Source organism: Protopterus annectens, chromosome 17.part0 (assembly GCF_019279795.1).
Source record: "Protopterus annectens isolate FY-2018-M chromosome 17.part0, PAN1.0, whole genome shotgun sequence".
NCBI classification, from domain to species: domain Eukaryota; kingdom Metazoa; phylum Chordata; order Ceratodontiformes; family Protopteridae; genus Protopterus; species Protopterus annectens.
Genome location: NC_056751.1, coordinates 333,264,611 through 333,277,486, shown reverse-complemented (window position 1 = coordinate 333,277,486; position 12,876 = coordinate 333,264,611). Strand labels below are relative to the sequence as shown.

The 12,876-nt window shown below is 41.8% G+C and overlaps 1 protein-coding gene across 1 annotated transcript in view; it reads right to left on the bottom strand.

The window, feature by feature from the left end:
* The window catches only part of CPSF7 (cleavage and polyadenylation specific factor 7), a gene marked incomplete in the record, with an annotated part of 1,291,852 nt that overhangs the window by 16,203 nt on the left and 1,262,773 nt on the right, over positions 1 to 12,876 (bottom strand). Inside the window, 1 exon segment of the mRNA XM_044059379.1 lies at positions 4,011 to 4,120.

Sequence of the window (12,876 nt, the reverse complement as noted above, 5' to 3'; positions counted from 1 at the left end):
ATTACAAAAAAGGAAGGTTCCCCAACAGGGTACTTGTATGAAAAACAAAGAAGCAAAAGTGCCAATGACCAAAAGTAGATCAGTTCGAATGATACAGGACCTCTGCTCTGCCTGGCAGTGAGATAGTCTGAGGTATTCATACGTACACTCGCCTATATATCCAGATGGGTCTATTTCATATGATCGACACTCATTTCACTGACACCAAAACACCGAAAGCTCAAAACATCAAAAACTCATATGATCGAAACTCGTAACATTGACACATGAAATTCGAAGCATTATGCCCGTTCCCCCACTGTAGCGTGATCCTGGAGTTATAATAAATAGTTGGGGGGGGGCAGAGCCCCCCCACATTACTTAGATAAATATTGTCATCTGCAAACAGTCATTTCTGATACAAGTATCCATATGTATGTTTGAAATGTAGGATGTATGTGGGGGGCTTTGTGCCCCCCCCATCTAAATATTCTAACTCCAGGATTGCGCTACAGTGGGGGAAAGGGCATAATGCTTTGAATTTCATGTGTTGGTGTTATATGAGTTTTGATCAAATGAGTTTCTGGTGTTTTGGTCTCTCTGAAAGGTTTGTCAATCAAATGAGCTGTCGACCATATGAAGTAGACCCATCCAGAGACATATCTAAACTCATGTGGACATATGCCCTCAGAAGGTAAAGCTTTGCTACCCCAGTGGGACATCAGCGGACGAAAACCCCATACGTTATGGAATACTGCAACAGTAATTTCAGTCAGGACATCAAGAGATTATGAAAAGGGAGAACTGGAAATTGATTTAAGATATTATAGGTCATAAAAGTGACATGCTATTTGCATGGCGATGTCAAGACCAGCTTGAGCGGGCAATCAAACAGTGACCTGAGGAAGTGATGATACCAGGGAATATTCAGTCTCATGTACTGACAAATCTATAGCCATGACAAGCAACGAGGAGCATTTATTTCAAACCTTTAATGACTTGTCAGAAAAAAGCTAGATGAACATGTAGTTAGAATGTCAACCCCAATGACTGAGGAAGCAAAGGTTCATAGTTAGATATCAGTTGCCTAGAAGAGCCAATCTTAGTGCTTAATGACCCCCCCCCCCCAAGGTATTTTGAACTAGCTGCTGGAAACTAGGTGAAAGTAGAACGTATTCTGTGGGCAGTGGTAACATCGCCCACAGAAGTGATCCACTCCCTTTTTTGAATACTTTTCTTCTTGAATTACAGTGATCGGGGGTTGCAGAGAACACTAACTGGCAGCAGCACATCTTATTACATGGTAAGCAAAATGTAGCTGTTCCTAATCTTCAGGGATGGTCTTTCTCTTGCAGGTGTTTGTAGCGGTCAGGGCATTAAACATAGTAGGCAGTAGTAATATTAAACTCAACTTAAGTTATTTTGATTAAGCTCTTGGGGAATGAGACTATTAATCCAAATTGAGTTGAACAACTAGCATTACAGATTTCAGATTCATAATGTTAGAGAATATTTGGTTAGTTAAGTTTTTAACCATACTCCAGTACTGTTTAGGTTAACCTACACAGACTAATTGTGAATGTACAGTTGTGTACCTTACCATAAATGTAGATGTTCAAGAGTATTCACTGTTGCAATCATTACATTTGGGTAATCTGCTGGCAGGTTGCCCTCAGTCGGCCTAATTAATAAAGTCTTGGGTCCTGCATCGGATGCTGTCCCTTCTTCCATGACGGCAGGTCGTCAGGGGTATAAAACATGCAGCTGACGCCATTACATCAGTTTTTCTTGCCCCAGATGTCAGGTGCCCCCCAAATGGGGAGCAAATAAAATTAAAAACACAAAAATATACCTCCAACCAAAAGCAAATACACCAAAAAGGCTTTTAAGCATATTAAAAGAAAGTGGAGGTATAGTAAGAGAAAAAACAGGGGGCTGGAGGGAGGGTAACCAGGACTGCAACAGTGAATATACTCGAACATCTGCATTTATGATAAGGGTACACAAATGTACTATGTTCTTCGTGTTTTACTGTTGCAGTTATTACATTTGGGTAGATTCCCAAAGCTATGGTTGGGAGGATGGATTTATACAGCATTAGGACCAGCTATGAGGCCCTGCAAGACAGCAGTGGCAAAGCCAGCTCTGGATTTAGAGCAAATTGGTAAATGATAATGCTTGGTGAAAGTATGTACTGAACTTCAGGTAGCATCTTTTAGAATATCCCTGGTAGGAACACCTCTGAGAAAGGCTGCAGAAGCAGATGCAGCCCTGGTGGAATGAGATCTGTTCCCTTGGGGAATAGGTTTTCCATGGTGCTTATAGCAGAAATGAATGCAATGGCTTACCCATTTAGAAATGGTTGGTTTGAAATAGCTTTCCCCTCTGCCCCAGCAGCAAGTGACACTAGCAATTGTTCAGATTTTCTTCGAAATTTAGTTCTGTTCAAGTAGAATCTAAGTTGTCTGTGCACCTCCAAGGAATGCAGAATCCATTCCCCTTTGTAAGTGTACACTTACCATAAATGTAGATGTTCGAGTGTATTCACTGTTGCAGTCATTACATTTGGGTTATCTGCTTGCAAGTAGCCCTCAGTCGGCCTGACTAACAAAGTCTTGGGTCCTGCGTCGGCTGCTGACCCTTCTTCCATGATGTCAGGTCGTCAGAGGTATAAAACATGCAGTCGACGCCATTACATCACTTTTTCTTGCCCCAGATATCAGGTGCCCCCCAATGGGAAGCAATTAAATATAAAAATACAATGATATACCTCCAAAAAAAAAGCACATACACCAAAAAGCTTTTAAGCATAGCAAAGGAAAGTAGAGGTATAGCCAAATGAAGTTAAGGGGCTGGAGGGAGGGTAACCAGGACTGCAACAGTGAATATACTCTAACATCTACATTTATGGTAAGTGTACACAACTGTACTATGTTCATGTTTCACTGTTGCAGTCATTACAATTGGGTAGATTCACAAAGCTATGGTTGGGAGGAGGAATTTAGAAAGCATTAGGACAAGCTATAAAGGCCCTGCAAGACTGCAGTGGCAAAGCCAGCTCTGGATTTAGAGAAAATTGGCAAATGATCATGTTTGGTGAAAGTATGTAAAGAACTCCAGGTAGCAGCTTCTAGGATGTCCCTGGTAGGGACTCCTCTGAGAAAGGCTGCAGAGGTAGATGCAGGTACAGATACAGATAGAGGTAGATTTTCGGAATGTCAGTAGTCGGATGGCTGACCGAAGACGTATCTGGATAATTGAACCAAGCACCAAAATATTTAGTAGAGTAAATATACCGTCGACGGATAGTTCATGGTTTAAATAAAGCACAAAACTGACAGCAAGGTACGGTCGTGGTCTGGGCCTATGCAAGGAATACAGTATGAATGAAAATCTTTAGGAGGTATTTGCTTTCCACAAGTAATGCAATTATTTACTTTTACTGACATCGGTTAAGAGCAAGAAAAAGTTTCCCCAACGGGGTACTTAGCTTTTAGTTGAAGACTTTGGTTCTGAAACTTGAAAATGAAAATTTCAGGAGTCGGCTGACCGACACTTGCGAACTGCTTCTGCTTCGAGCACCGCACGACAAGAAAGACTGATGTAATGGCGTCGGCTGCATGTTTTATACCCCTGACATCATGGAAAAAGGGACAGCCACCGACGCAGGACCCAAGACTTTGTTAATCAGGCCGACTGAGGGCTACCTGCAAGCAGATAACCCAAATGTAATGACTGCAACAGTGAAACACGAACATCAGTGTATTGACCTTATCTTGCTGCCATTGACCATTACTGCAGGGAGTCAATGCAGGCAGGAAGTGATAATTGGGTGATGCAGAGACAGACTACATAGTTTGGAGACTGACCATCCATTACAGGTGCTTATACTCCCTTATAATGAAATTATAATGCTTAAAGAGGTGGACAAGGTGGTCAGCAAGGATACTTTAGGTGGACACTTAAATGGATAAGCAGGAATCTAGTAAATTCCATTCAGCAGACCAAACACACAGATGCTGGAGTTGTACCTTAAGAGCTTCTTGGAGCGACTGTCCATGAAGCAAGTCTGAGGAGTGAATTCTGAGTAGGCTTCTAATACGCAGTCCTTAACAGTTGAAAGCAGTGGTCAGTATCCAACCTGAAAAAGAAAAAAGGGAATAATGTCAGAAAAAGGTCTACACAGCAAAAAAGTTAAGTAGGAAGGTGAAAACAGTACGACTGAAATAAATGTAGAAATAGAAACAAGCAGCAGAGAGTTTATGCTAGTCACAGTTTATTAACATTATGTACCCACTATAATCTTTGCATTGGCTGTGTTGGTCACTCTGCACTGTTATAATCTTGATAAAAGCAAAGCAATGCCATAGTTTTTTTTTTTTCAAACAAAGTTGAGTTAAATCACATTCTCCTAAACAGTGCTCTATGGGCTGAGACTTCTAAAAGACAAAGTAAGGAACATAATACATGCACTTTCAGAATGAATCCGAGATTTAAACCATCTCAAGTATTCATAGGTAAGCACCAGATAATCTGTTTACAGATTACAAGCCTAGCCAAAAAAACATCCTATGTAGAAGTTCCCTCTCTACTCAAAGAGGGCAAGTTGGGATAGACCAGGGAGAATGTAATGCTGCCCATCCAACTGTCTAGGTTTACCTTGATGCCGGCACGGGTGCTACTCTGCTTGACATGTACTGGAAAGTTTGTTCCAGAGGTTAGGGATATGAATCTATTGTACCAACATGCATTACTTATCTGCTGTGAGATTAGTTCCTTTAACTAGGCATTTGAGGTATCATTTGTTCTATGAAGGAAGGAGGTGAAAGAGGGTGGATCTTTCATAGGGTCACAGGTGTGTACTAGGCTAATGACCCTGGAGCCTTTACAAGCCTAGCCCATAGGATTACCCTGGCATCATGCCATCCGACCTTAGTTTCCAGTGCTTCTGTCGAGTAGAACCACTGGAGTGATCCCCAGGGTGAATTTTCTATTTCCCATCCACTCAAGAATTCTCTTGAAGAGGGCCAGTGAGGTGTGCTGACATATATGAGAAGTCTATTCCATAGCATGGGCAGTCTTCTGGGTTATAAGCCTGTTCCTCCAGCACGTTCTGTTGATTGTGGTAGAGATTGAGATCTCTGGAGCGTGTGGTGTGGAGGGATTGGGATTTCTTTAGCTGTAGCATTTCTAACAGAGCTGGGTCAGACATGGCTTTGTAAGTCAAGCAGAGATCCCCTCTAAGTAGGCGAGAGTTTTTTTGAGTCTGTCCATGAAGGACAAGTGTGTAAGGCCTTGGATTCTCTTTATGAGGTACTTTTGCGGCCTCTCCAGTTGTTGCAGGTGTCTAGTGAGGTATATGCCAAATAGGGCATTGTACTCTATGACTGGCCTAATGAGGGAAGAGTAGAAAGAGACAATAACCTCTTTCTTCCTGGATGCAAAACCCTTAATAATGAGATGTGCCATATAGGACTTTCTGATCATAGTGGCAGTGTGGTGGTCAAAAGAGAGGTTGCGGTCAACCTGTGTTCCTAGATCTCTAACGCCTTCTGTGTTCAGTGGACTACCATCGATGCGGTAATTCATGGGATATGGGTTTTTCCCAAAGGGGATGACATTTCTTGGCATTGAGCTTAAGGCCATGGTTCTGACACCAGTCGTTGGTCTCAGTGAGGCGATTCTGTAGGATGTCAACATCACTTGGGGAGTTAATAATGGCTCCCACCTTGCAATAGTCTGCAAACTTTGTCAACCAGAGTCCCTTTCTGTTGGACTGGACTTCTGAGAAGTAGATACCAAACAAAAGAGGACCCAGGACCAATCCCTATGCGACTCCACTCGTGTCTAGTTGGCAGTCTGACTTGGAGTCAGCTACTTTCACACTGTGGGTTCTATCTGTGAGCCAGTTTGTAACACACCTGGTGATATAGGGGTTGATGCCTAGCTTAGTGAGTTTTTCTATGATTCCCGAGTGGGGAATGGTATCAAAGGCCTTGGCCAGATAAAGGTAGGCTATATGAACCACCTTGCCTTCATCCACAGCTCTGGTGAATGACTCAAAGTAGTCAACCAAGTTGAGCAGGCATGATCAACCCTTCACAAAACCAAACTGTGTGTGATCCAGAGTTTGGAGATTCCCTATATCCTTGTTCATTAGGTCCATGATGATGCGTTCCATAGGTTTGCATATCAGACATGTCAGGCTAATGGTGCGATTGTTCCCAGAGTCTGTAGTCACTCCTCCTTTGTGGAGAGGGATGACTATAGCAGTGTGCCATTTGGTAGGGACAAAGCCTGAGGTGAGGCTGTGATTGACCAGGGCACACAAATGAGATGCCAGTTCACTCTATAGTTCATATAGAACACAGACATGGATATTGTCAGGTTCCATAGAAGCTGTATTCTTGGCCTTGGACAGTGCTGCTTTAACCTGTGCAGCAGTAATACTGGGTGCCTGGCAATCTACTGGTATTGTGATTGGTCCTTTGGGGAGGGGAGAGGGATAAAGTTGGCACTAAATTTGTTGGCCAGTATATTGGCAATCTCTGTTGGCTCGGTATAGGAGGTACCATTGTGTAGTAGCTCAGAGCAAATTTGGGTATTGCCATGGAGGTCCTTTACATAACTACAGAAGGCCTTGTGGTTGTCTTTGCTATCTGCTGCAATTCTGTTTTCATAGCTAGCTTTAGAGGATTTGATGAGGGATCTCAACTTTTTTTTTTGAGGCTGATAAGGGAGTTTTTCCAGTCTTAGGACTTCACTTTATTTCGCATCAGTTTCATCCATCTGTTGTAGAGTTTGTTTATGGCAGGGGACCACCAGATTGGCTTCCTTTTTTGGAGGAGCACTTCTTGGTTCTATTGGGTATGGTGAGATCCATGCATTTGTGTACGTGTTCGTACAGTGCTCTGGTGTATGATTTGGCGGTCATGCAACTATTCTCCATTTGCCTGGGTGCCATGAAGTTAGCCACCTCTATTCCTAGGAACCCAAAGTTAGCTTTGGAGTAGTTTTTCATGGTGGTTACCTTTGCGGGGGGGGGGGGGGGTGGATTTCCAAGGTGATTAGTTTGTGGTCGGATCTAACCAGGGAGGAGTTCACTATTGGTGTAGTGCAATGGTCACCCATGTTTGTAATGAAGAGGTCATGGAATTAATGAATTCCAGGAAATGGGCAAGTGTATTGGTACATAAGCAGTTTTCCCAGTTAATGGAGGGGTAGTTGAAGTCGCCCAGTAAGTGTGTGTTAGGTTGGACCCTAAAATTCTCCAGGGTGCTTAGGAATGTGGAGTGTGTGTCTTGGGACATGGTTGGGGACCTGTAACAGGCTATGACCTGAATCGCTGTCTTACTCAATGTTAGCTGCACCTGAAGTATCTCTGATGCATTATTTTGGACTACCAGTCTGGAGGTGTGTGCATCCTTTATGAATATGGAACCACCACCGCCTTTGGAGCTTCAGCCCAAGGTCTGGGGCTGAAAGGTGTGGAATGAGTTATAGCCTGGTAGTGCAGGGGTGCTTTCTGCTGCCTTGAACCAGGTCTCTGTTACAGCACAAATGTCAATGTTCTCCATTTTAAGGAGTGCTTTGAGCAAATGCATTTTGAGATTTTAGACTTCTATAGCATTGAGCAGCATGATCCCCAGATTGCATTTGTTTGTAGCTGTTATGGTGGTAATTTGGTCTTTGGAACACTACCTAAAAAAGGCACTATAGGGGTGCCAAGAGCCTTGGCCAGTATCCAGAAGCCCAGGAGTGACAGATACAGGCCATCTCTAGCAAAGCATCGAGGTCTGTCAATCATGTCATCCCAGGCAGACAGATACTGGATCCCCTTAGAATGACACAAGAAATTAGCCAACTGTTGAAATCAATAAATTTCTACTTGTACTGTGGTGGTATTCTGGGTGATGGCAGGATGCTGCTCAGGGCTAGGGTCGTACCCGCCCTGGGCTACATAATTCGAAAGCTCCTCCATGTCTCTCTTCATGTAGTCTAGGGAGGTACGTCTAATCATTCACACACACATGTACAATGACATTGTCCTATTTGTACCTGTTGTTGAGGGACCTGAGTGCGTGTGTTATATGGTGGATCCTGACACCTGACAGGCAGCTGTTACTTTCTCCTTATTCAACCTAGTGAGTGGGACATCAGTGTGCCTCACTATTGAGTCACCTAGGACTAGTGTGCCGGGCATGCTAATTTGCCTTAGGGGCTTTGGTTGAGTGACACACTGTTTAGGAGAGTTGTGCGTCTCGTGAATAGTGTTGTAGTGGTAGTGTGCATTTCTACCTTGGAGGTCTCTGCTGTTTGGGTAGATTTTTATTGAGAGCCTCCACAAAGCTGGGTGTGTGGTTTGTGTTTTTATGTGAAGGCAGTGCTGGTGTGTGTTCTGGAGGGCTGTGTGTTACATGTGGTGTGGTGTTGACTTTCTCCTCTTGATCAGCTATTCCGGTCCTGGCTGGAGTGCATGGCTTCCAATTTGGATATACAAATCCATCTCTCACCAGTCTGAGTGTTGGGAGGTAAGAGGATAGGGTTGTCAGTGTGCATGAGGCAGTTGCTACATTTCATGTCATAAAAAGCTAGACAAAGATCTCCACAGATAAGTCAGTATGAGACTTAAGTAAAGAGAGAGGCTATCGGTCTGCCTTTTCAAAGAATTAACAGTCACGGTGCTCTCTCTATTATGAAGAATCCAAAAGTGAACCCCATTTTGTGTTTTTTTTTATACACCTTTCACTTTAGGTTGCTTCTGGCCATTTAATTTCCTGAGTTCACAAGTAAATACCAAGTATTCTGTCCTGTAGACCATTTATAGCTTTGCCATTGCAATACCACCACATTCTCCTCCCATTCATAAGTGAGAGGGATAAGACCAGGCATGAATTCATGGATCCCCATCCATGCACAAAGATTATTTTTCAAGAGAATTGAAGAGTTGCTTTGTTTGGTAAATAAAGGACGTTCATTCCATAGGTTGAGGATTCTCTGGCAGAGGTATCAACCAATTCAAAAAGTTTTATTTTTGTTAAGATGTAGATTAAGAGTTCAAAGAATGAGTATTTGTTGTGCTACCATGCAAACATACAAAAAGACCAAGCAGGGCAGGGTCATTTGCTGTCTTATATGCTGGCAGTGGTATATTTTTGATTGTCTGCTGATCTTTTAGACACCACATGCATACGGTCCATATCTGTTAGTTGACTAGGTAGGTGAAATAATCCAAAATTGACTTTTTGCCACAACCCAGGACACATGTAAAAAAAAATACAGTATTCCAATACACCAAAATTACATGAATATGAAAAATTAAACTATCCTTTCTAAAATCACGAGAAAGAAAATTCAATACTCTAGGAAGCACACAAAAAATGTATCATTAAATAAAATGACTGCCAGCCCCAACTGTAAATACATAATAAAAATGACAATCTCAAACTGAAAATATTGGCTATACTCAAAAATACTTTGCTTTGATGTCATGAGCACACAAGGACTGCAACATTCTGCTGACAGACCTTTGCTAGGGCAATTGCAAGTCAAAACTTTTTAAGCCATTTAGGTAAAGCTGTGTAAGCTTTGATGTTTGCAGGAATCATCTGATGACAAGAGCTTCAGACTTCTATGACTATCAGAAATTCTGTAAGCACACCTACTGCAACTGTTCTTTGTGACCTACTTCAGAAATGCTTTGTTTCAAAGGTCAGAAACCTTCTAACACCTTAAACATTATGTCAAGAGGACAGACATTCGAGTCCCAAGACAATCATATTTGCAGGTTCACATACTGAGATTAAAGCACAATAAAAACAGTCTCCTATCAAGATCCTGTTTCCAACAAGTAAGGCAACCTATGCAACAATATTGGAACCTAACCCCCAATTGCAGGGATGTTGTAAGGGGGGGGGGGGTACTAATTACACTTGCACTTAATAGAAACAGCTAAATCTGCTCTGTTAAAAGGTATGAAATTGGTGCCTAATCAGTTATGAGTATACTGACATATTAACCAATATTAAGAAATTTTGTAAAAAGCTGAAGCATTTTTTCATCAACAAGATACTACAGTTGTAAATACTGTGAACAGTGGGCAAAAGAGCAATAGTAATAGCCTTGCGATGGAATTGTGCAGTACCCCCCCCCCCCTTCAAGATGGTTACACTTGGGACAAAAAAGGAATATTCAGACACACTGCTGTCTTGGACTTCATACAGAGTTCCCAGTTTTGCACATTCATTATTGCTGTTCAGGGACTTGCATTTACAAGTCTCAAATTTAAAACCTAATAATTAGCACAGGGGTACCACTAGATAATTTCCTGGACTTAAATACCCATCAATATGTTTCTGATGAGGAAAATTGGCACGATTCTGTTATAGTATGATCACATTTCCATACCCCAGTTAAAATTTAAAAATAAATATATGCTTCCAATAAGTATGAAACAGCTAACATGTTTGACAAGATTAGAATAGAACCATCACATTTTAGGAGATAATTGAAATTTAATGTGACCAAAGAAAAATGGAATGCAGTAAAAAAAAATTAAAAAAGTTATCTTAAGTAAATGTATAATCAAGAAAGCAGACATAATAGTACTGATAACCCAATTTCCCCTTTATGCTCAATTACGCACAACTGTCTTACAGAATATCATGAATTAACTTCTTCCTTTTATGACTTTGAGGCAAAGTTTTTTAGATTTGTTTTAAAGGGAGTTTTTTTGACATCAAAAAAAGAGATTGCATACTGAACATCTGCAAAAGTCCTGTGATGCATGCATTTCATAGCATGCATAAAAACATATGAGCCTCACGCATCTTATTTCACTCAGATTTATCCTAATCAAATGAGTACCCAAACTGACCATTTGAGATTTTAGATTTATTCCAGCCAACCTTAAATACTGAGGAACTATTTACCAAGTATTCCTCTATCTTTTCTTCCCTGTACCTACCAACCATTAGGGCTTCCCCAATTAGACTTGGTCCATTTGTTAGCCCTATACCACGGGTAGTTACATATTCACCATAATACGCCTGTGGAGTCTGCTTCCATCCTTCCTCAATGTAGGGGCTTAGATAAGACTTCAGCCATTAAGCTTTGGATCCAGTGCTCAGGCTCTTCCTCTTTCCCATAATTCCTGTGCAGACAGCAAGTTATCTCACATTGAGTTAGCCTGCCAGTAAAGGAAAAATAAGTACGTCCAGAAGCTAAGGCAAGATCACCTAGAGTAATCTCTAAATGACAACATGAGAAAAAATGTGCATACAAAATAAAAGGGAAGGGGAATGGTGGGTGGATAGTTGAAGAATGGGGGTCTATATTATAAACTCTAACGCTTACCTTATCGAATACCTAAACGTCGACCCATCGTAATAATCACAAACACCAAACGCCCTAAACCACGAAAGTCAAAATGTCGAACTGTCGTACTTGTCCCACCCCACCGCCCGCTGCATAGTACCTACACAAAAACTAAATAAACCACATACATACACTAACCAAAACCCTACTTCTAACCTTAAACTAAACCCTACTTCTAAACCCTACACTAAATCTTACATACATCACACCATGTATGCAATTAACCTAAACCTGCACCCTAACCTTAAGGTCCGTAACTATCGCACACTTACCTTACGGAGCTATACCGCAGAAGGCCAACCATGACAATTCAACGTTTCCGGTTTCGCTCTTCTGGACGATCAATGTTTTCACAGTTCGATGAGGACAGGTCGACATTTAGAGATTCGATAAGGTAAGCGTTCGAGTTTATAATATAGACCCGAAGAATGGAAACAGGCAACAGATCTTTCATTACGGTGAGTAAATAACTTCTGTATCTCATGTCTTTTCAGTCTGTTCCTCAATGTATGGGACAGAGTCCCCATCTACTTTTTTTGTGAGAGGTATTAAGGATATTCCAGAACACAGCTGAATCAAGGGAGGCTCTAGACCTGGAGTGCATATCCAGTTTATAGTGAGAGATGAAGGCATGTACCTTGGACCAGGTAGCTGCAGCACAAATGTCATCAACTGGTACACTAGAAGCAACTGTAGTTGAAGCAATTAGATCTAGTTGAATGAGCTTCTGGGGTTGAAGGTAGTGGCAAGCTTCTTTCTTGAGAGGGGAATAAAAAGCACTGACACCCAGTGTGCGAGAGGACGACTTTGGATACTGCTTTTCCCAATTCAGTAGTGGAAAAGGATACAAATTGGTCAGATTTTCTGAAAGGTTTTGTACAATGCAAGCAAAAATGTAACTGCCAATGTACAGCTAACAAACGTAAAGTGTATTCAGCCTTGTTTGAATAATTTGGAGCAAATACTGAAGATTTATGGACTGATGATTCAGGAGCCATCTTAGGAAGAAAGGAGGGGTTAGTTTTCAGGGATACATTATCCTTGTGAAAAATTAGCCAAGGAGGTCTTGAAGACAAGTCATGCAGCTCTGAAACTCTCCTGCCAGAAATGATAGTAACCAGGAATAAAGTCTTCCATGATAAAAACTTTACAGGGTTTCTGGCAGGAGGACAAAATGTGAATAGGAGATGAAAACCTGAACTGCTGAACCATCATTGGATTGAAGAAACCATGCAGTCAGTTTGAGGGACTGAATGTTTGGGTCAGGTAATGGGCGAGAAAAATCTATCGAAACCCAGCGCCCAGGGAGGGTGGACTAGATGAGGCCAAAGGAAGGAAAACAAACTTGAGGCCAATACGAGGCTAAGAGGATGACTGATCTTCACTGCAGATGCTTTCTATAGAAACTTTGAAATCAAGGGCATTAGAGGAAAGGCATAAAGTAGCTTCAGGGGTAAGGGTGCATTAGAATCTATCTGGGAGACTCCCCCTTCTCTGGGCATTAGAGTGAACAACTTGTTG